This window comes from Canis lupus, chromosome 1 (genome assembly GCF_011100685.1).
Source record: "Canis lupus familiaris isolate Mischka breed German Shepherd chromosome 1, alternate assembly UU_Cfam_GSD_1.0, whole genome shotgun sequence".
Classification (NCBI taxonomy): domain Eukaryota; kingdom Metazoa; phylum Chordata; class Mammalia; order Carnivora; family Canidae; genus Canis; species Canis lupus.
In genome coordinates, this window is record NC_049222.1 from 23,313,987 (window position 1) to 23,338,901 (window position 24,915).

The 24,915-nt window shown below is 42.1% G+C and overlaps 1 pseudogene; it reads left to right on the forward strand.

Annotated features, from left to right (window-relative positions):
- Positions 1-1,168: 1,168 nt before the first annotated feature.
- LOC100683470 overlaps positions 1,169-24,915 on the forward strand; it is a 64,922-nt pseudogene continuing 41,175 nt past the window's right edge.

Consider the following 24,915-nt stretch of genomic DNA (forward strand, 5'->3'; position numbering starts at 1 on the left):
GCAGCTCTGCATGGTGAAGGATGTTAACTGGAGTTACTGTGATCCCTTCACAACACACACAAATATTGAATCATTACGCTGTTCACCTGAAACTAATGTTTATGTCAATTAACCTCAATTAAAAAATGTTTCAGATTTGAGACAGCTAATACTGCATATTACACAGCAGCTCCAGGAGCAGTTAGTCAGCCTATCACAATTTAACGGAAGGTGAATATACCTACTATGTGAAAAAGAAAGTACAGACCAAGACAAGTCAGTTCAATTATGTATGTAGATCTCTATCTCCCTCACCCCGTATGGGCTGGGTGCGATCGTTTCCTAATTGGGGCACTGGTTTGTGTGTGTCCGAGGCTGACCGTGGGAAGTTAATCAGAGAACCTGAAAGTAGAGAAAGGTGGAAGGCGAACTGAAGCCCTGAGCGAAGCATGAACGACTCAGGCAGTACAGGCAAGGCAGCAGGAAGGCGGAGCGTGAGAACAAATGCACTAAGTCCCACGAAGACAAGGCAAGGCCACCCACGGTCATGGTGCACACCAGAACGTGCTGGGCGATCTCATCCTCCTCATCTAGAGCTTCTAGTAACCAGTTGTCTACGTACAGTCACCAAAGTGATTCATTGGGTTAGGTATCCCCAGAGGAGGCACTACTTGATCTTAAACTGAAGTTGGCTAAGTGATAAAAGACAAAAGCAGAAAAAAAAAAAAAAAAAGACAAAAGCAATGGCCTGAGTCAAGTCAGGATGATGTGAAAGTACACAGGGGAGATCAAGAAGTCTACTATGAAAAAAAAAAAACAAAAAAAACAAAAAAAACAAAAACAAAAAAAAAAAAAAAAAAAAAGAAGTCTACTATGCCCGGGCTTCGCATAGGTGTGCGTGTGTGCAAGGACACTGGGGTGACAGGTCTCGAGGCAACCTGGAAGACAGGTTAGGGCCACATTATGAGGAGTTGTTACACCTTTGCCTCTTACCTCTTGCGGTCGCTTCACGTCAGGCTCTTAACCAAGTAGATGCACTTCCATATTAAATCATCAGGATGCGCGTGTTCCTCAAGTGGGGTTTCAGGTTTTGTTCTTTTTTTTTTTTTACTTTTGTGTTAAACACATTTACAAGACTGTAAGGCAGCTCATATTGGACAGCCTGTGCTGGATGTTAGAATGCGGCAAGATGGGAGAACAGAGGAAACTAAACTGTATTCCTCAGCCCAAAAATGAGAATATTGATGCTAAGTCCAGGACTCTTGTGAGAATCGCTACCATAAATGCTAGATGCCTCTCGTATCATCACGCCTGGTGCGCAGCTGATGTGCCATGCAGGGTGGTTGTTAGTACGGCCTCTTCACCTGCCACAGTCAAAGCTAGCGGTCAGTCTAGGGCGCCTGGGTGGCTCAGACGGCGAGGCATCTGCCTAAAGCTCAGGTCATGATCTCCTGGTCCTGGGATCAAGCCTGGTGTCAGGCTCCCCGCTCAGCACGCAGTCTGCATCTCCCTTTCCTTCTGCCCCTGCTCATGCACGCATGTGCACACTCTCTCTGTCTCTGTCTCAAATGAATAAATAAAATCTAAAAAAAAAAAAAAAAAAAAAACACCCAAAAAAACCTAGAAGTCAAAGTTCATGAAAGCAGGAATTCATTAAAAATGATACATATAGGTATCTGATATTTTAACTGAAACAGGTAAATGTTGATTTCTCAGGAAATCTTTTTTTTTTTTTTAGGAAGTCTTTTGATATAAACATACTTTTGAGTGATAGACCTCTGATTAGAACTTTAAACCACCTGTATTGATTGCATACGCCATCCCTCAGGATTTCCAGTTCAGTTTCTTTAAAGAAGAATTTACTGTTTAAAATCACCGGCAAGGGGCACCCGGCTGGCTCAGTCAGCGGAGCATACGACTCCTGATCTCTGAGCTGTGAGTTCCACTTCCACACTGGGTGCAGAGATGACTTAAAAACAAAATCTTTGAAATCTCTGACAAAGCATTCTGAGAGCAGAATCTATCTAGATTATGAAGATCCTGAATGACTTGCCCACACTCAATCAGACCATTTTTTTTTCCCTCTAGAATCATTTGCTTTTAGGATTTCCAAAAGTTCTCAAGTCAGTTTTCAGAGTAGCAAAGGGAAAGAGTAAAACACCTTTCTTCCTACCGTGATATTTTATTCCTTTTCAAAATATTTAACAGAATTGCGAAGCCACACCTGCTACGAACAGGTTGCCCTCTTTGAGAACTAACATAGTTGACCCTCGGTTGGCAAAAGCAGCAGGGAATGAGCCCATACCAGCTTCAAGCACCCATGGTAGGGAACCAGTAGGCAGTATGCCTTAGGGCCTGGGATTGAGACGGAGTACGGTCCCCTCACCTGACAGAATGGCATCGCCGAGAGCCCCTTGGGACGCAGGATCCGGGCCCCCATCACAGCCCTGCCAAATATGACCTGCATTTTAGGTAAGGTTCATGCACATTGCAACCTGAGAAATTTCTTTTCTTTTTATTATTATTATTATTTTTATTTTTTTAATAATAAATTTATTTTTTATTGGTGCTCGATTTGCCAACATACAGAATAACACCCAGTGTTCATCCCATCAAGTGCCCCCCTCAAACTTCTCATACTTTAATCAGCATGATTTTCCAACTGGTGGCTACCCTGCTGTACTTCAAAATTCCCTTAGAGCCTTCTTAAAATCCCTGGGGGCTGAGCGCCAGACCAGGTTCTTCAAAACCTCTGGGGAGTGGAGATTCTCCATCCTTAATCCCCCAAACTCCACCTCATCAGGCGTTTTCAATGTTCAGCCGAAGTTGACTTCTCCAAGCTGAAGTGCATCAGAACCCTCCGGGGGGCTTCCGTTCAACGCGGATTGCTAAGGCCCCGGCCTCAGACTTCCTGAGTCTGGTCTAGCAGGGAGCCCAGCGGATGCTCCTAACTCCCCTTGGGACCTGCTTGCGGGGAGAGCAAGCGTTCGTTTTAATCTGATAAATCTGGATTAACACCGGTGACTCGATTTGGTGGGGTTGATGTCAGCTTCAGCTGCCGCATGCTTTTGAAATTAGGGTCCACTCCAGGCAGACACATTTCAGATAGTTTTGGGGTTTTGTTTTTGAAAAAGATCCAGTGGGAGAGGAAAAGAAGGAAAGATACATGCCAACACAACCCTGCCCAGGTTTCTGAAAGTGTGCGCGGAATACACCATCTCATCGGGCTCATTCTCTGAGCTGGCACTCCTGACATTTTCTTTTTCTTTTTGAAGCTTGTGATCTCAATTTTCTTTTTCTTTTTGTTTCTTTTTTTTTTTTTTTTATAAAAGTGTATATCTTTTTTAAATTTTTTTTATTTTAATTTTTTTTTAATTTATTTTTATTGGTGTTCAATTTGCCAACATACAGAATAACACCCAGTGCTCATCCCGTCAAGTGCCCCCCTCAGTGCCCGTCACCCAGTCACCCCAACCCCCCCACCTCCCTTTCCACCCCCCCTAGTTCGTTTTCCAGAATTAGGAGTCTCTCATGTTCTGTCTCCCTTTCTGATATTTCCCACTCATTTACTCTCTTTTCCCCTTTATTCCCTTTCACTATTATTTATATTCCCCAAATGAATGAGACCATATAATGTTTGTCCTTCTCCTGATTGACTTATTTCACTCAGCATCATACCCTCCAGTTCCAAATTTCTGAAAAGTTAAAACTTTGTCCAACCTAAGAAAGTCCCCTGCATCTCTATATGGCCGGCGGATTTCTGAAGCAGCGTGTTTCTCAGGCTGTAGCCGGGGAGGCCAGAAGCGGCTGAAATGCTCAGTTGCCCGTTCAAAGCACTTGCCCCAAATTGCCCAAACAATGTGCTGGATCTCAGGCTACATTTTCACATCAATTAAAGAAATGATTTTTCAAACATACCTCTTATTTTTTAATTCTCCCAAACTTAGCCTACGACAAGCCTTGTGGAATATTTCTTCGGATCTCGGCTCTCAGATTTAAAGTAGCATGAATTTCTGGGAAATAAATGTTCTCTGATTTTCAGCAGAGTTTCAAGGAAGTGTAGCACAGCTAAAGGACAATCTAATGGATAAAGGATCCCTGTTTACCGTGAACAAATCCAATTTTACATATAAACAAACAAAAAAAAAAGAGCTAAGTCACCGCAAGGGTGTAATGCTGTACTGCACACATACCTGTAACGTGATCACTCAGGAACCTTGCCTACCAGGTGAGTACGTTTGGAAATAAAATCAGTTCAACTACATTTACTACAGAGCAATAAGCTACGACCCAGCACAATGAGAGTAACCCGGAGAGCTGACTGTTGGCACCTGTCCTTCACACACCTGAGCCCACCCCAGGGGCACTGCCCACGAGTCCTGTGCTGTATCTAAAGAGCACGTCGCACGACCAAAGGAATCGAGAGGAGTGAAATGCTTGCCCAGCGATAGCAGCTGCTCTGAGCCAACAAGGCCATGAGCGAGAGATGCTGAGAAGATCAAGGGAGAGCAGGCTCTTAGCAGCTAGTTCTACACCTCGCTGCTCTGGGCAGAGCAGGGGAGGAGCAGGCAGGTCAGGATGGAAGCAAAAATATGCGTGGTCAGACACACAAAAATTGCCCGGCTCATAGGCTTGGCGGAACCAGAGTCTGGAGGTACGAAGAGTCTGGGCAGGGCACGGGACTAGAGGCGAGGCAGGAACCAGGAACCCCTACGGGACAGCCTGCCACACTGCCGGGCTTCCTCGGAGCTCCAGACAATAGGAAGAGGATCTGCTCTGGAAGACGAGAGGCAATCCTGAGAATCAGAGCATGGTGACTCAGAGGCCTCGGATCCTGGATAAAGGCCTCCAGAAATCCATTTTCTATGGAGACTTTTCCTAAACTGTGAGAGAGAGAGAGAGAGAGAGAGAGAGAGAGCACACGCCAGAGAAAAGTAGATTTGAAATACCTCTTGGGAAAGCCACGGGGAAGTAACAATTATGTCATTATCCTGGGTTTCTAAATTAATTGTCAAGACCTTGCAATCTCCTCCTTCTTGCCGTCAAGGACCCAATTATCTCCCCTGTTCTCTGGGATCTGAGCTGTTCTGTCCTGTGACTCTGTTGCACACCAGCAAGACATAACAAGAAGCTTTCCTGGCAGTGAGGGTATCTGTTCTTAGAATAAGCATATCCCTGTGGGAGGGTGCTCAAGCCGGCCTTCCCGACTCCCAGCAAACCGTGGGCTGTGCGAACGGATGCTGCCTGGCTTGAGGGCCTGTATTTGTGCTTCCGAGATGCCCGCAGGTTGCTCAGCTCACGGCCCCCCTGTCTGCCCTGTCCACCCTGTCCCTCTCCCACTGACGGGCTATACGACTGTCACCAAATATTCTTTCTTCCAACGTGGCTCCTGGCTTTATAATGTGGCTCCCTGAGAGCCGGGGAACAGCACTGAGTGTTGCCTGGACTCTGCATCCTATCTGCCTGGGTTTAAGCCTGCTCTGCCACTGACCTGCTGGCCAACCTCTCTTCGTCTTGATTTCTTCATCTGTAAAATGGGGCTAATGTTATAACTTTTCACACAGTGTTCTGATCATGGTAAGATAATTAGTGTCTTTAAGGGATTTACATGTGACCACGGGCAGCAAGCACTATCTAAATAAGTCCCTGGGAGCCCTTCTTTTTTTTTTTTTTAATAATAAATTTATTTTTTATTGGTGTTCAATTTGCCAACATACAGAATAACACCCAGTGCTCATCCCGTCAAGTGTCCCCCTCAGTGCCCGTCACCCAGTCACCCCCACCCCCCGCCCTCCTCCCCTCCCACCACCCCTAGTTCGTTTCCCAGAGTTAGGAGACTTCCATGTTCTGTCTCCCTTTCTGATATTTCCTACCCATTTCTTCTCCTTTCCCTTCTATTCCCTTTCACTATTACTTATATTCCCCAAATGAATGAGACCATATAATGTTTGTCCTTCTCCGATTGACTTACTTCACTCAGCATAATACCCTCCAGTTCCATCCACGTTGAAGCAAATGGTGGGTATTTGTCGTTTCTAATGGCTGAGGAATATTCCATTGTGTACATAGACCACATCTTCTTTATCCATCATCTTTCAGTGGACACCAAGGCTCCTTCCACAGTTTGGCTATTGTGGAAGTTGCTGCTGTGAACATCGGGGTGCAGGTGTTCTAGCGTTTCACTGCATCTATATCTTTGGGGTAAATCCCCAGCAGTGCAATTGCTGGGTCATAGGGCAGGTCTATTTTTAACTCTTTGAGGAACCTCCACGCAGTTTTCCAGAGTGGCTACACCAGTTCACATTCATCCTATCAGCAAGAGAAAGACCAAGAACCATATGATCCTCTCAATAGATGCAGAGAAAGCATTTGACAAAATACAGCATCCATTCCTGATCAAAACTCTTCAGAGTGTAGGGATAGAGGGAACATTCCTCAACATCTTAAAAGCCATCTACGAAAAGCCCACAGCAAATATCATTCTCACTGGGGAAGCACTGGGAGTCTTTCCCCTAACATCAGGAACAAGACAGGGATGTCCACTCTCACCACTGCTATTCAACATAGTACTGGAAGTCCTAGCCTCAGCAATCAGACAACAGAAAGACATAAAAGGCATTCAAATTGGCAAAGAGAGTTAAACTCTCCCCCTTTGCCGATGACATGATACTCTACACAGAAAACCCAAAAGCCTCCACCCCAAGATTGCTAGAACTCATACAGCAATTTGGCAGTGTGTCAGGAGACAAAATCAATGCCCAGAAATCAGTGGCATTTCTATACACTAACAATGAGACTGAAGAAAGAGGAATTAATGAGTCAATCCCATTTACAATTGCACCCAAAAGCATAAGATACCTAGGAATAAACCTAACCAAATAGGTAAAGGATCTATACCCTAAAAACTACAGAACACTTCTGAACGAAATTGAGGAAGACACAAAGAGATGGAAAAATATTCCATGCTCATGGATTGGCAGAATTAATATTGTGAAAATGTCAATGTTACCCAGGGCAATTTACACGTTTAATGCAATCCCTATCAAGATACCTGGGAGCCCTTCTTTATGTTAATCTCCAACCCTGCTGCTGGGGTCTGAATATTTGTGTCCCTCTCCACCCAATTCGCATTTTAAAAGCTATTCCTCATTGTTATAGTATTGGAGATTAGGGCCTTTGGAAGGCAATTGGGTCATGAGGGTAGAGCCCTAAGGAATGAGATTGCAAATGAGACCCAACAGAGTGATCTGGCCCCTTCTGCTATGTAGGGACAGGGAGAGAAGATGGCTATGAACCAGGAAGCCAGCCCTGACCAGCCACTGAATCTCCTGGCACCTTGATCTGAACCTTCCCAGGCCCCAGTAGAACGAGAAATATATTTCTGTTCTTTATAAGCCACCCAGCCTACATCATTTTTGTTGTAGCAGCCTGAACCATCTAAGACACCAGCCTTTCTCTTATCCTAGACTTCTGTTCTCACTTTTCAATCTTCTACTGCACATGGAAATACAACTCAAGCCCTTTTTTCTGAAGTTTTCATTTCAGGGAATTCTTCAATATACTTAGTCAAGCACTTTTCCCCTGGAAATCTAAGACCTTGTTAAGAGAACATTCTTTCATAGTATACTGAGCATAATGCACAAAGCTCTTCAAAATACTTCTCTGGAAAAGTTGTTCAGAGACAAGAACCAGGGACAGGCCATTCAAGTCAGCTACTGAGGGTACCAGATAACTGAATTTGTCCTCGGGAAGCTACAGTCACATTCAACCCTAAAACTGCAGGCTCTGAAACTTTTTTTTTTTTTTCCAACCAGTGCCATCTAACATTATAAAGGAAGCTTGACCTGATTAGAAATTCTCAAAGAAGCAGCAAATTCTAACTCATTCAGGAGATGGAGCCAGGTCAGTTGAAAACCCCTCCATATCCCATAAATAATATAATTTGTACCTATTAAAAAGCACCAGGCATTGGATGGCTCAGTGGGTTTTGGTTGCAGAGACCTTCATCTCAAGGTCATTAGTCTGGAGTCAGCCCACTCTGAAGGGAACCCGGCTATCCAGGCTTCCTTGTGAGCCAAAAAATGTATTTTTGGTAATTAGTACTTATGTGAGTCTAAAGGATAATGAAAATGTATCTGTTCATTTTCTCACCGAACACAAAGCTAATACAAATTACCCTGAGTGTCCATGTTCATCTATGCCACAAATAGAGCTTCTGTGAGAAGGAAGGAAAAATGACAACAAAAGAAGAGAGAAGGCAAAACTAGAGACAATAAAAAAGACCAGGGGTTGGGAGGGAGGGATGTATAGTCAGAGCACAGAGGATTTTGGGGGATGGTAAAAATACTTTGTATGATGTCATGAAGGTGGATACGTGCCATGATACATTTGTCCAAACACAGCGAATGTACAGCACACCAAGGGGAGACTAATGCAAACTATGAACTTTGGGTGATGAGGACATGTCAACACAAGTTCATCAATTATAACAAATGCACCACTCTGGTGAGGGGTGTTGTTAATGGGGAAGACCGTGCATGTGTAGGGAGAGGGAACATACGGGAAATTTCTGTATCTTGCCTTCAATTTTGCTGAGAACCTACAACTGCTCTAAAAAAGTAAAGACTATTAATAAGATAATAAATTCTAAAAGAAAAAGAACAAAAATCAAAGGCATTGTCCAAAAAAGGGGAAAGAGTATACTCTGTTTATGTTCTGCTCCACCCACAACCCGCACAGACGCCTCTCTCCTATAAAGTTGAATGGTGCAACGTCGTGGATGGAGAAAGACGGAGGAGACCCCAGGAGTTAGGACTCAGGCAAGCCAAGGGGCCTGATGTGGTAGGCCACGATGGCCAAGGCACTCCTGTCCGCATCTACACAAACTAGGACTACATCCAAGAATCCCTCTCAGTTTTGAAAGACTAGGAGGACCTGCAGTAACCTACGTGAAAAATGGGAGCGATGCTGCCAGAGTCACGAGTAGATGCCCATCGGTAAGTAAAAGGGAAAGCTGCCAAACGTTACATCAGCCTCGCCCTCTTGTGAGAGCTCGTCAGTGTGCACTAAGCATGGATGTGGACCCGTTACACGTGACGCGCTCTCAACATCTGAACTTTGGTTCTCTCATGTAAGGTGGGTCCTCACATGTCACCAGGATCCTTTCCCTAAATCCTTACAAGCACCATCTCTATCCTAACGATACTTACGGTATATTGCTCCGGATTTATGTGTTACTAGTTTTTATGTGAAGTTACCTTGTCTTTCTTACTAAACTATAGGCTGTTGATGGATTTAGCTAAGCCAAGTAAGCAAATCTTGAGTTCTGCCAAAGAGCTGTCACTTCTCCTTGACTAGTAAAATCATCAAAGCAAAGTCTTCGAGTTCAGAATGACTCGTGAAGATGTCCTAATGTTTTTTTTTTGTTTCGTCTACTTAGAGAACATCACAAGTAACCCTGACTTGCATATTATGAGTATCACCTTTCAAAAATGACTTACAGTAGTCCCCAACAACTTTCCACCTTAGTCAGGGACTTACTCGCTCAGGCTTTCTAATAGATGGGTTTCTACAGTGTTTATCATGCAAATAAAGAGAGAGCCCAGCCATGTGATTAAACACTCAGCTGACTTACAGTATAAGCAGTAGACAATCAGACGGTCTCTTCTTCTGGTTGCTTGGAAGGCACCCGCCAATTCTCTCTGCTCTCAGGGAAGAATGAAGTTGGAGAGTCCTGCACAGCGGCAGTCAGTAAAAAGAGGAACTAAATCAAACAGAGCCTGATAGATGGAAACCCGGGTGGGCTGGTGAAAATCCGGTCAAATTGCCAGATACGTATGTCCAGCTGCAAAGGTTAATAGTTAAACACACTTGTTATATCACTACAAGAAATCACGCCTTGACAGTAAAACCTCAAAGGGCCAACACAGAAAAATTCAAACGGCAGCTGTTATTGCCTAAATGACTAAATGCCCTTAATAAAAATATCAGATAATCCAAACCCAATTAATTCAGAGCTCATTTTTTCTGGTCCCTTGCATTTCAAATTAACAAAGTTTTGACTCCACCTGACTGGTAAATGTTTCCTATCACATTCTATTTGCATCTAATTATTTCTCAAGGCCTCAGATTTAAGCAGTCTATGGAGCATGGGTTATTACACACTTTCTCTACAGGTGAAGATATCAACATTGTCAGACCTCACCTGCTGGATTAGTGGTCCACTGTATCAGTGTCACATGGTCATGACATTACACTACAAAAGCCCCATGACTCCCTTCTAATAAGATACATAAGCCTGTGCCATGTGGATATACCATCACGTGCATCTGGAACACCAACTAACTCCATTTGCGTTGAGTATCTGCTGGGCCCTGAGGGCTAAGCTATGTTGTGTAGAAAGGCCATGATGTTCCCTGCCCTCAAGATCTCAGGACGTGTGTATATGTGTATTCAAGTTGAGAAAAAGCACAACTCAAGCACGTGCTACCAGAAACTACATGTGAAAATTCTACTGCGCAGTTACAGAAGGCAGAATTTTGCTTTATTCTTCATTATCTGCCCTGATATCTGTAGCAATTCCCTATACACAATAGCAAACCATAAACATTTGTTAAGGAAATAAAATCATGAATGAAATTTTAAAATGCTAATTAAAGGATAAACATTAAAAAGTCTATAAGGATTTACAAAATAGATATACAGCTGCAGGTGGGAATATAAGCTCTAGGAAGGAGGCGAAACTTGAATTGGTTCTGGAGGCATAAACGGATTCTGAGAAATTCAGCTATAATTCACATAATTCAGCACTAGGTTTCTACTATCTATTAGATAAACTGTGTTAAACACTTCTGAAAATGAAAATATGAATAATTCCAGGCTCCTATGCCCTGTGACCTTGTAATTTAGTAAAGGGCATCCAACATAAATTATAAAACATCTGAGAAAGTACCATGATACAGATAACATGCGATGTAATGGGAAGTTAGAAGGCAGCTTCCTAAAGGCTGTGTGAGAGAAAGGCATTCAGTTGAATTTTAGTCCATTAATGGTACCCAAATTTTCAATGAAGTCAGATGGGAAGAAAATGTCATTCTAGGTGAAAAGAGAAGAGCTGCTTCTCACTAAAAGTGAGAAATTCCAAATTTTAAAGCATTGAGTAACAGGTCTACTAGGGTGAATTTTAAATGTGTTTAGCAACAGAATCTTATTCACGTATTCATCCAATGTATATTTATTCAACACTTATTATATCCCAGATGCTATTGCAGGAATCAGGTATGAGACAACCAGTGAGACTAGACTAGGCTCCTGAAGAAAGATCATAAAGAAGACAATTTCAGGTAGTGAGAAGTTTTTTGTTTTTTTATTTTATTCATTTATTCATGAGAGACACGGAGAGAGAGAGGTGGGGGAGGGCAGAGACACAGGCAGAGGGAGAAGCAGGCTCCATGCAGGGAGCCTGATGCAGGACTCGATCCCAGGACCCCAGAATCACGCCCTGGGCCAAAGGCAGGCACTAAACCTCTGAGCTACCCAGGGATCCCCGTGAGAAGTCTTTAAAGAAGATGAAATAGGGTAAATTATCCTTTACTTCCATCCCTGTATCTTGCCCCTGAAGCCATAAGAAAACTCTTGAACTTGAGTCTCAAGTTTGGGAAAAAGAATCTTGAGACATCAGGTTTGAAAGGATATACCCTAAGCATCCCTAAGGTTCCTAAATGCCACATTTAGGATTTTGCTTGTCTCATGGAGACTCACTTATGAGAAAGACAATGACAATAAAGCTGTACTTTATTATAATGCTACTCAAGCCCTGTGGCCCAGGGACTGGTTCTGGTCATGAACTGTGCTCTGGGTCCCCAATGTGACACTTCTCTGACAACCAAACACCCAAGCAATGGATTAATCTTATTGACCAGGTTATAGACCAGTTTGCATATTGCTAAACTCTAGTGTTGAGTTGCATGCTGTATGAGCTTCATATAACGCTTAAAAGGGCCACAGATAGACTCATGATGTATTTGAAATTAAATGAACAACAACAACAAACTGGTGTATTACCACAGAAAGTTTGCGGATCATTGCTCTATAACAATGGCTATTATTATTGGTTGTTTCTTATAAGTCGAGAATTACTGTCAGTGCTTACTTGGATTGGTTCATTCCACCCTTACTGCAAACTTACGAAGTGGGTACTCTTAATATCCCTATTTTGCAGGCAAGGAACACTCAGATTACCAGTCAGATGGCTTGGAAGGGTCAGAGCCAGGACTGGAATCCAGTCCCTCTGACTCTACTATTACCCTCCACTATCCCTTTGTCTCTGTCTCATTTGAGCCTGAGTCCCATGAGGTGAAGATCCATGATTTTTTCATCTTTATTCACTTTCTTCAGCTGATACATAATACAGGTTTAACGAACGTGGGCTGAATAAATCAGAAAGCCCAATAGGTAAGAAATGTGTAGGATGGAATGGAAGGGAGATGCTAGTGGAGAAGAAAACATACTTTAAAAATCAGTGGTGCTTTCAAGAAACAGGATAAATACCAAGTGGTAATGATGGAAATGGGGAGGGAAGAAATGTATGAAAAATATTACCAAAGAAAACCCACAGGACTTGGTGATAAATTGGATATGAAAGTCGAGGAGATGAATCAGTGATAGCACCAATGATAGGTGCTGGGCAACTAGGAAGAGTGAACTAGGAGGACAGCAGCTGCTAAGAGAGGCCTATGAGGCATCTAGCAGAAGGTATCCAGATATCAGATATCCAGCTGAAAGTATCCAATGCCTGAAGAATAGTACTTTATTTCATGCGCACAGAATTGCATTAAGACCTTTTGTAATGATGCCAGAATTTCCTCGGGGTCTTGGCAATATGGAATGAAGGAGACCAAAGCAGGGACACGGACCTGAGGCTGTGCCTCACAAAATTGAGAAAATGTCCTCAATCGATCCCATTGCAGAATGGGGCATGGCTGAAGAGAGAGATAGTATATGGGTGGCTGGACCTTCCTGATTTGTTGTGTGACTCCACCATCACTGCATGTGAGGGTGGTGCAGCCTGATGCATTCCAGCAACCAGGAGCTTTTGTTTCTAAATGGAAAAATCTCTTTCCTTCCCAAAGTTCATGGTTTTTCTCAGAATTCGTGCGAGTGTAAATATTCTTGGTTCTCTTTGGGTAAGAATGAGTCTATGTCAGGTTAAGAATGGATGATTTCCCAGTACACAGTGTCTGGGTCAGAGACATACTCTTATCTATAAAATGAACAGTCATTTAATTATGTCATGACTTATAAAAGAACTATGTGGGATTTATCCAGCCTTCTAGTCGGTTGTACCTGTAATTAAGATGACTTCTGTATTTTCTAAAATTAACCTATTATTCTACTTCATAGTATTTAGCCTGCTGATCTTTTTATTCATTTAAAGTGTCCTTAAATTTAGCAGAATCTCATTTTCTTTCACAGGACAGTTGACGTGGCTCTTTTTCTCTTTACTGTATCATAAATCTCAGCAAGGACACTCACTGAAAAGGAACGGTCTGTGGAGGGAACCCTGGCTCAGAGACCGTAGGGAAGGTGAAACAAGCAGACAGAAGCCTGGCCTGTGTCTCCAGGGAAATTTAACTTAACCCTCCAAGCCTTAGGGAGAATAAGAAACAAATACTGTCTGAGCTAATAGAGCCCTTAATTCATAGGGAGAATTTTCTGTATAAGGATAAGAAAATTTTTAAAAGCTGGAAGGGTCAGGGTAAGAAAAACTAGAATGGCCACTATATCTCCAGACTACCCCAGAGATTTTTTTTGTATTCTACGAGCTGAGGAGGGCAAGAAAGCACCGGATGGGCAATTCCTTCAGGGCACATCCTGCCAGGGGCAATATTAAATTGCCTGATGTTTGCTATTCCACTGGGAATCAAGGAACCCACATTCTGGCTCCCTGTTAATTTCTTCTGTGAGCTTCAGAGGTTCTCTTCACCCTTGGCCTCCATTTGCTAATCTGTAAATCAAGACGTTTTTACTACATTAAACTGCAAAGCCTCTTTCATTTTTAATGCTCCTTGATCAATCACCCTCGGCTCCCTCCACCTAGACCACAACTGCTTGAGATGGGGAGCTGGGAAGAGTGATGGGGAGAAGGATGGAGGCGGTGAGCCACAGGAGGTGTAGGGATGAGATCTGGGTGGAAAGCACAAAAAAAAAAAAAAAAAAAAAAGAAAAGGAATAGTCTTCATTCCATGACACTGGTACGTACCGTTACCTTCCTTTCTACTACTAACATCAGGAACAATCCAAACTATGTCATGTTTTGAAGACGCTTTTCAGAAGCCAAACAATGGATAACATGTGGGGGAGGAAGATAAAATAGATAGCCTGAGAGTGGATTTCCTTGAAAAGTAAAAATAAAATAATAAATGAGACCATAAAAAAAAAAGAAGAAAAATCCATTTGAAATTCATACGAGAGAATGGTTTCTGGAGGTACCTACAAACATAATTTTCTCTGAAACCCTACTCAAGCACATACATATTCAAGCATTCAACATATATTTATTGAGCACCTATAATGTGACAGGCACGATTCTAGACATTAATACACAGTTTCACACATATGTTCATGGATCCCACATAACACAAACATCTGATTATCTGTTATTCACCTTCAAAAACATTTTCTTACATTTCACGCACTTTTATATCAATGTCCTCCATATGGGACACCTACTGAATTTAGGATAAATGTAATATCTGATGGGTTTCTGATATGAAGTATGGGACAAGAAAGTATGGGACACTTGCACTTATCAAAAGGTTTTTATTATTATTAACTTGATCAAGAATTCATCCAACCTACAGAGTCAGTCCAAGGATCTGTCTGCCACAGCCTCCTCATACTATAAGAATCAAGCTGCAGAGAAAAGTAACATGAAAGGTATTCCTATTCGATTCAGTCCAGCAAATATTTTTATTTTTTTATTTTTTCTCAAAGATTTTATTTATTTATTCATGGCAGACACAGGGAGAGAGGCAGAGACATAGGCAGAGGGAGAAGCAGGCTCCATGCAGGGAGCCCGACGTGGGACTCGATCTCGGGGCTCCAGGATCGTGCTCTGGGCTGAATGTGGTGCTAAACCGCTGGGCCACAGGGGCTGCCCCAGCTAATATTTTTAAACACCCTTTGTGCTTCAGGGGTTTGGAAGAGATTCAAAGATGAAAGAGACAGCAAGAGATATACAGATTAGTAGGAGAAAGCAAACTCACAAATAATCAACTACTGGGCAAAACATGCTAAATTTTCTGTTAGAGACACATAGATGAAGTGCTACGAGAGAAAACCCCTATCTGAACAGGGAAAAGCAAAACTCCATGAAGTAGAGTCTGCACTGAGTTTTGAAAAATATTTAGAATTTCAAGGGGCAAAAAAATAGTGATGCTGAGAATTCACAATGGGGACATTTATTGAGCACTTACCCTAATAACAAACCGTACGGGATTTTCTTTAAATCTTACAAGATCCTTGTAAAACAAATAAATCAGGTCTGGACCAGTCAAGATCCAGCTAGGAAAACAGACTGCTTCCAATATTTATAACTAAGGCCATGTAAAGCAGGAAACTGAGGCAGCACAAATACTGGCTAAAGCAGGAAGATGATGAAGGACAAAGGGAGGAAGGGGAGAGATGGTAGGAGCATGGGGCACTCAGAATCACAAAGGAGACCCAGCTTCTCTAGAAACAGCACCTGAGGGATAGGAAGATAATCTCCCCACCTCTCTCGTCTCCCCTCGATCTCCTGCCAGAGTCCCCAGTAGCCAAACCCGGCCCCAAGCCGGCTGAGCACACCTCTTGGGAATCTGCCACCTGTGGGGTGAACCCCCCCCAAAAAATATAGCAGAACAGGGGCAGGGCAGGAATATGTCTGTGGACAAAGGGACACAGGCTGACACAAACTCACTTTGCAGGTGAGAAATCCAAGCACAGATAGATGGAGGTGACCCGACCCAGGTCACGCAGTACAGGGCAGAGCTGATATGTGCACCTGCTGCCAAGTCTAGTCTTTTCTGAACGTCACAGTTGCCAATTTCATAAATGCACAGAGCACTCATCTGCAGCAGAGATGGAGCTGCTTTGGTGAAGGAATCGGCCTGTTCCGAGGAATCAGAAATCACTTGTATTGCTTGGAAACTTCATGGGGGAATGGAAGCTATGACTTGATGGAAAAGAAAATAATCAGCCTTAAAACCTTCTAGTCCGTGTGAGCGAAGAGGAAAAGAAACTCATTCTTCTCCTTGGCTCTCCTTCTCTTTTCATATAACTGATCTGCTTTTACTCACTGACAAGGAAACGGGGCATCTAGGCTAAAAGGTTCAAAGAGAGGCCGTCAAGGCCCCTGGCAGGAGTCGGTGGGACGAACATAGCATCCGTCATCTCTACACCCAGGTACCGTTAGGACTAGGCTACTTGGTGCTGTTGTGCGGGTTGGCTGAGACTCCAAGGCCTTCTTCATCGCCCGGGCAAACGCCAACCACAGTATTTAATACTCTCACAATACTTTGTGGCTGACACCTAGAGACAGCCTGAGCTGGCAGTGTAGATCCTCCAAGCACCATCCGCGCAAGGGCAGGAGGCAGAGAGGACGAGCCTACCTGCATCAGACCACTGGGCACTGAGAGGTTAAAGAACTTGCCCTGGGATCCCCCACAGCAAGGAGGAGAGGTAAAGGGAAGGCTCCTAATTTCTCCAGCACGGGGCCCTGTTCTGCTTTAGAAATCTCCTAGAGGAAAACAACACTCCTCTGGAGAAGCTGGACTCTGGCAGCCCCTCAGAATAGCCTGGAGATCGATGCTTATTAACACTTCTCTGCAAGCGCCACCTGCCCAACACGAAGCAGGCAGGCTAGAGAAATGCCCTGTCCCTGATTAACTCTTTCCACTGGGTTTCAATCCACTTTCCCCACAAATAAAACACCTTGAGCATCAAACTTCCTACAGATGTGAAACACCACAGACCAGCAAGGTAACTGCGGGAAATCACATGACTAATTAGCGGATTGTGGTTTCTGTTCCAGGCCAGCAAAAGTTTAACAAGTAGCTCCGGGTGGGGTGGGGGGCAGAGATCCTGAACTGCAGTTTGCTGGGTTTCCACGGTGAACTCCCACAGTGAGGATTTCAACCAAGTATTGCTCGACCTCCCTGAACACTTAACAATTGGCCCTCCTGAGCCAGTAAGAGCTAGTTCCGGCACACCGTGAACTACTATATCCCCAAACCCCAGATCCCATTTGCTGTACGTCCAAACTCAGCTTCTCTCAAGATCCAGCCTAAATGCCAAGCACAGGGCCTGCATATGGTTGCCACCCACCAAGAATCTTTTCAAGAAATCAAATGTATGGAATGCCAGCTATACAAAGGAACCCTTCCCAGTCTGCACTGTTCTCCCTGGCAGCTAGAATTAAGTTTTGCCTTTTGTGACCTTAAGTAGCATTTCTTTTTATGTCTCTTTTATGGGATTTTTGTTGTTTTATTCACCTTTTCCAACCCACACTATTCAACACTTATTCAACACTTACGTATCTGGTACATATTTCATCTCGCGAGCTAGATGCTAAACTCCTTGAGGGTAGGAATCATGTCTTGTTCATCTTTGCATCCCTGAAGGGTCCTTGCCTGTGTCTTGCACAAAATCAGCACTCAACAAAAATTGAATGAATGACTTCTGATGAATCAAGGTTTGCCCTGGGCTGCTTATGGATTGAAAATAGCTCAATGCTGCTCTGTGTAAAACAGGAAACTTTGAAATGTTAATGACTTAAGCTATGATGTGCCTACAGGAAAAATGAACACAAGTTGCCTGTCTTGATGAAATTGTACTCCTTACCGCAGGAAGGTAGCAGAACGAGCTTTTCTTTAATCAGTGAAAAGAAGCCCAGGGGGTTACCGCATAACGAGGGAACCACGTGGCTGCCCCACGCCCTGCTCTGTTGTGTCTTGCCAATGTTTCTATCTTTCTCTTTCATGCATGCCCTTCCCTTGACTACTACCCATTTCTGAGTCTGCAAAGATAGCATGCTAGCAAAATTGGGCAGGGGTTAAAGCACGTGTTGGCCGCAACACTGGTTCCAACACTTTGGGCTGGGGAATGTAGACCAGCAGACCTAGGGCAAACTGGTGAAAATTCAAAGTTTTCTAAACCAATAATAAGTATATTACAAGAATGCTTTTGTGCTAATATTTTCAGAATTACTGTATTTTTGTTAGTATTTTGGACATTACTCTTTAGACAAAGAGTATAAAGAAATGTTGGGATTTCTTCAACCGAGCACCTGGGTGGCTTTGTCGGTTAAGCATCCAACTTGATTTCAGCTCAGGTCATGATCTCAGTGTTGTGGAATTGGGCTTGGTGCTCACAGGGAGTCTGCTTGAGATTCTCACTCCCTCTCCCTCTGCTCCTCCCCTTGCTCACACTCTCTATCTCTAAACTAAACAAAATTTTTTTTTTTAAATGTTTTGTTACAAAAAAGGTTTCAAATAGTGGTTAAAAGTCGATTGTTTGTAGACTGGCAAACAAATGCAGTATAATTTGACATCAAAAAAATTCTGCTGGTATAGTTCATGACATTCAAGTGAATTATTTTAATATTTACAGTAGAACTTACTGGTTAAAATTATATTCTTATTTTAATTTAAACTAGATACAATTTTTTTCCTTAGCAAATCTCTTCTTTGGAAATGATAGCACATACAGCACTTTATTTTTAACATTGTCTGTCTTCATATCACAAAATACAATATAAAGCCTCCGTGTAATCTCTGCGGTTAGTCTTACTTCAAATTCTGTGGAAGCAGTATAAATGGTATAAATACTCTGCCATAGAATCCCTTCTGTCTACATACTTTCTCAATTAAGAATATCAAACTGCATTTGCTGGGTCTTTAATAGCAGGTGTCTCATTTTTATCCACTACTCTTTATTTCATGGAGTCCTATCAACTATGAATGCAAGTCTTATATAGAACCAGAAGGTGTTTGCACTTCTCAACCTTTGGTAGGACTGATGGTAGCGCTGGTATAAAAGGCTGAACAAGCAAAGCAAAACAGGGAGCACATGCAGAGACTCAGGGGCACAGAGACTTGAAAAAAAAAAAAAAACTTATCCAGATGTGTCTCTCAAATCCATAGTCTCGATGAGAGAATTTATAAAGAGCAACAATACCAAATAACATATGGATGTTCCTTGCATTCGAGGGGCATCCATATTTGTGGAAAGATTGAGGTTCCCCCCCCCCCCCCGGGTAACTAAATTGGTTAAATGTGTTAAATGAAATAATGCTTATGTTACCCTCTTGTCAATGCCATCGATGTTGCATGGATTACTGTCATGTTTTTTATACATAAATGTGGTTAGTGAATTGGTGCTGATGAAGGATTATAATTGAGAACACTGGCTGAGTTAATCCTGGCTTCGATGAGAAGTTCACCAGCGAGTTTAGCATGTGTCTCAAGGGAAGAGGGAGTTCTAATGAGTTTAACACCCACAAGAATGCTGTTTGTGGCAGTTGAGTTTTGGAATTAGATGCTTTTTATATGGTTGTTAATGTTGAAAATTCTTTAAAAACTTCTTTTAAAGAAGGAAACCAACTAGTCTCATTTTAGATTAGAAGCTAAGATTCAGAGATATTAGGTCATTTATTCAAACATCCAATGACTGGTAGGTAACAGAGTTAGGATTCTCAGGTAACTCAGTGATTTCACATTAACAATTCCCTGAACACTTTCTTCCCCACACCATATATATAGGGCATGCATTATACCTTTCTTCTGCTCCATTTGTAGTCCCCCCCCCCCAACTCCTTTTTTTTGCAGCTACCCCTATATGGCTCCTACTGTTGGGTCTGTGAATTAAGTAGTCTTATTTGAACGACCTCAGCTGAGGTACATGGCACAGGCACATCTTACTACCTTGGATACAGCAACTGGTTCTCAAATGGGCAGATAATTCAGTAAGACCAATCAGTCCTTTTTAAGGGACTAATGTTAAGGATGGCAGAGAGTAAGGAAACTTTTCTCATGTGTATGACCTGTAAATTCCACATCAACTGAAACTTCTAGATGCCATTTTTCTATTCTGGAGAGATCTTGCTGAGAATGAAGCCAATACAAAGAGAAGCAAAATAGAAGTATCAAGAAGGGGACAATATCAAAAGAGTCTCTGGATCCATCTACATCTGAAGTTAAGTTAAATCCTAAAGCCTTGGATTATTAAAGCTAAAAATGTTCCTCTATTGCTCAAGCTAGTTTGCCATTTTCTGCCAAGTTGTGATTTTTACTTCACCTCTGCATTGGACACCTCTTGTGCTCTCTCTCCCATCATCCATGCTAAGCCTTTCACATAGCTATGACTTTAAGGTCCATGTAGATAAAAACTCAAAGTATCTGGAAAGCATCGCTCTCCATACACCATGAATATCTCATTCTCTGAGAGGGAGGTACTGGGAACCACTCTGTGCAAACTTAAAAATACAGGGGCCTCCCCATCTTTCAAGGATAAACCCTGAGCAGTGGAGGGCTGGAGCTAGTAGGTTATCACTTCCCCTTTCCATCCATCAGGCAGTCAATTCAAGGTCCTGCCTCATTTGTCCAGTGAGGGTGAGCTAGATAGTTTACCTGATATTGGCTTCCCTCCTTCCTTGGCATTCCCTCCCAAAGTAAACTATCTGAGTGGCTAGCTCATGTTTCAGAATCTACTTTCTAAAAGGAACCTAGGCCGCTATAACAACCTCTTGGTGGCATATTAATAGACCCCATTATTCCTTTCTTGGAACTTTCACTCCCTTTACTTCTGAGATACTGTATTTTTTCTGGTGTTGCCTTTTCTCTTCTGACCCCACCTTCAGCACGTCCTCTATGGGCTTCTCTTCCTCCATCTGTCCCTTAAATGCCAGTGCTGCCCAGGCTGCTGTGCTCCATCATCTCCTCTCCGGCACTCCAGAGCTCTGCCAATACCAATAACTTCACAAACGACTTACAATCACTCTTAAACCTCAAGCACAGATCTATATGATAACCAAATTCACAGAGGAAAAAGATCAGACAATGCCCTATATTTTAATTTTGAGACTAATATGATGCCTAGCCCTAAGCGAGTAACAGCAACATCATGGTCAATAGGATGAGAGCCTTTCACTCTTTGTTGGCTCCATAGGACCTTATACTTCATAATTGTATGCATTTCCCAAGAGATGTTAGAGTCCATTCTCCTCTCTTCTATAAACATAATTTTAAATTATTTTTAGAAAGTTGGGAATTACAGTTTATACTGCCCTTTAGGAAATGTAAAAAGGCAATTTTTTTTAAAAGATTTTATTTATTTGAAAGAGAGAGTGTATGAGCAGGAGGAAGCTGAAGACAGATGCTTAACTGACTGAGCCACTCAGGTGACCGGCAAAAAAAAAAAAAAAAAATTAAGATTGACTGACTGATTATTTATTTGATAGAGAGAGAGCTCGCACAAGCAAGTGGGAGGAGGCCCAGAAGGAGAGAATCTCGAGGCTGAATGCCTGCTGAGTGCAAAGCCCGATACAGGGATCTCAGGACCCCTGAAGATCATGACCCATGAGATCATGACCTAAGCCAAAACCAAGAGTTGGACACTTACAAGACTTATCCACCCAGACACCCCAAGGCAAAACTGTCTTTGATCTTTCTTAGTGTGGGGCATATTTCCTTGACAAGGACAGCTGAGAGCTAGAGGAAGGGACAGAACATGTGTTCAAATTTTTGCTACTGTACCTCTTGGCCCCAGTCACTTCTAACCCCCACTGCCTCCCTGAGTCACTGGGCAGGTGTAGCTTTTGGTTCTTCATTTATTTTCAAAGCCCCTGAACAATAGGACTTTGGAATTCTGGTAATTCTATAGAGCATAATAGATCTTAAGTCCAAGACTCTGAACACCTAGAATTGTAAGTGACTAGGAGAGCTTAATTGAGCTCACAACTTAGTTCTCTTCTGTAATCTATAAATATAGAGCCCTACTCACCAACTTTGTTCTCTATTATCTTGGCCTACCTCCAGCACCTCGGAATCTATGCCCCAGAGGAAAAGAGAACCGGAGGCCAACTGAGCTGCCACTTTACCACTTAGACAGCAGAAAGGTGTGTGTTTATGCATCTTGCCAATATTTTTTTCCCTGATCCCAAAGTGCTAGTTCTTGAACTTGATCACGTTATAACCAATTGCTGTCTGCATAATGTAAATTCCAACCATGTTCTCTAATTAATCTATTGTGTTCTATCCAATTTGCATCATAAGTTGTAGGAGCAATGCCTGTAATTGCCTTTCTCTGTGGCTAGACTTATTAGAAACCTGTTTTAGAAAGGTGATCTGAGTGAGAGAGAGATGCTGTGACGTACTTCTAGTACTGCAATCTTGTCCTTTGCACAGCCTCCCCTCTGGCTGCTCAGAGGTTAATGGAGCCTGAGTCTTTCTGTTAAACTCTCTCTAGCTAAAAGTCGGTCTTCTCAGTTCTGAGCAGCTAGAGACAGAGCAGTGGAAAACTGAGAGGAGCTAATTATATCAGGATGTTCCAACTTCCTTTCCTAAGACCCAGGGTTGAAAGTGAAGAGAGAATTTTGCATCTGACTCAAAATTCTTTCCCCTGGACAGCATGATGACAGTGTGTGTGTGTGTGTGTGTGTGTGTGTGTGTGTGTGTGTATTTGTTGGGGAGGCAGGAGTTTCTCACTCGTTACTCTATACTCAGCCTCCAGCTATTCATCAAAATTGCTGTTTAAGTGTGCCTAGAAGGGTTGGCTCCAGGTAACTGGATCTCAATTCTGATTCTCTTGGATTCACCTGTTCACTAGATTTCAGGGTAACAGTGTGCCCTGAATCTCAGTTCTCCAATGAATCCAAGAGAAGTCACTGAATTTTTATATTGCCCAGGTTTTTTTTTTTTTTTTTTCTTGTTGTAAGAATGGGAATGATAAATTCCAAACTTTTAGCATGTCACTGCTGGAAACAGAAGTATTTATACACATTTTGACATTTTTTGTTATCTTCTATGTTAACGTCTTAGCCTTATTTGCCAAGTGAAACAAATGTCATGCTGTTTGGCTTATTGTAAAAGAACACTGTGCCAGGAGACGTACACTCTACACCTTTCCTGTGCCAGTGACTCTAGGTCTCCATTTTCAAAATGTGAATCATCACCCACAAAAATGGCTTTACAATACAGAAAATAACAAGGTTGGCCAAGATAGAGGTCAGTCCAAAGTTTCATCATATATTGCTAGTAAGGAGAATTAAATAGGATTTGCCACTTCTGTCAACTGCTGGGTAGCTTATTTTAAATCTGAAAACATGCATAGGCCCTATTACAACTCAGTGATTATATTCAAAGGTATATAACCAGAAACATTAAAAACTAAAATATGTTCCCAATAGAATTGTTTGTAATAGCCATGAACTAGAAACAACTCACATGTCGCTAGAATGGGTAAATAAATTGTAGGGTATATACTGGAATATTATACAGTGATGAGAATTAAGGGAAACCTCACAAATACAATGAGGGAAGGAAACCAAACAAAGTACATACTATATAATTTCATTTACTTGTAGTATAAGAGCAAACAAAAGTAAGCTATGGTATTAAAGATCAGGAATGTGATCTCCTGTTATCTTGAGGGTATTAGCAATTAAATGGACACAAAGGGGCACACGGTGCTGGCAATGACCTGTTCCTTGAACTGCTTACATGGAGCATTCAATACATGAAGATCTAAAGAGCTGTAGACTTATGAGCCTTTCCCTTTCTTCCATGTATATATATATCATACTTCACTACAAAGTTTATAGAAACATGGATAATGAAGCCCAGCAATCTTATTTGGTTTGTGTTAGATTCTAAAGCAATGTATGTGAAAAAGCTTTGAAAAATATCAATGTGATAGTGATATAATGAATTACTATCGTCGTCACCATTATCATCATCTATTTTACATACTTTACATGCAGTATAACCCCAAGTAGTTACCACCTTTCTAAATCAGAGAAGATTCCAGCCTATTTAAACGTATCTTAGAAGAAATGAGAAATCTGATTTCAATTTGAACAGTCTCAATACTCACACACTCCTGGATTTTCTCCTTTTACTGCAACATTTTATGGAACTGAACGGTAACCTGAAGCCAAAGTTGAAAAATGGCTTTAGAATTATCAAGCAGAAATTTCTTCATTAGGCAAGGCCTCACTGGATAAGAAACACAGTCCTTCTCAACTCTACACATGTGGCTTATTATTATCACTTGTACTAGAGAATCTGTTTTCTCCATATCCTCTCCAGTCTCTCACTCTGGTTTATAATATGGAGGCTATTTGGATAACTTCTATGGTCAAGCCAATTTTGACAACACCTTTGATCCTTTGTGCAGGATTTACCTTGCACCCCTACTTTTCATGATCCATGTAACTGTTCTTAAAACAGTTCAATCTACAGACCAAAGCCCAAGTCCTTTAAAAAAAGGGGGAAATATATTAGATTAAAGCTATAAACATCAAGAGGCACTTGGAATGGATTAGAAAATGAGCTAATTGCATGCAAAAGTAAATGATTTAGGTGGTAATTTTTAGCAGTAATATAACATCTTAACGGTTGCCTAAGGTATTTCTCCCACCATACATTGTAAGTTCCATGAAAGCAGGAATAAGACTGCACACTGATCATTGCATCCCTGCTGATTAAGCTCAGTACATAGTAGGTGCTCAAATGAGTGAATATGATAGCTGATAGAAAGGTGGACATTTATATGGTTAAAACTATCATGATGACAACTTATTAGGCCGACCACAGAGGCAAATATCAGTAAAGAAGAAAAGGAAAAAAGAGAGCCCAATAAAATATGTTGATTTAAAACAACCCACAGAATGGGGGGAAA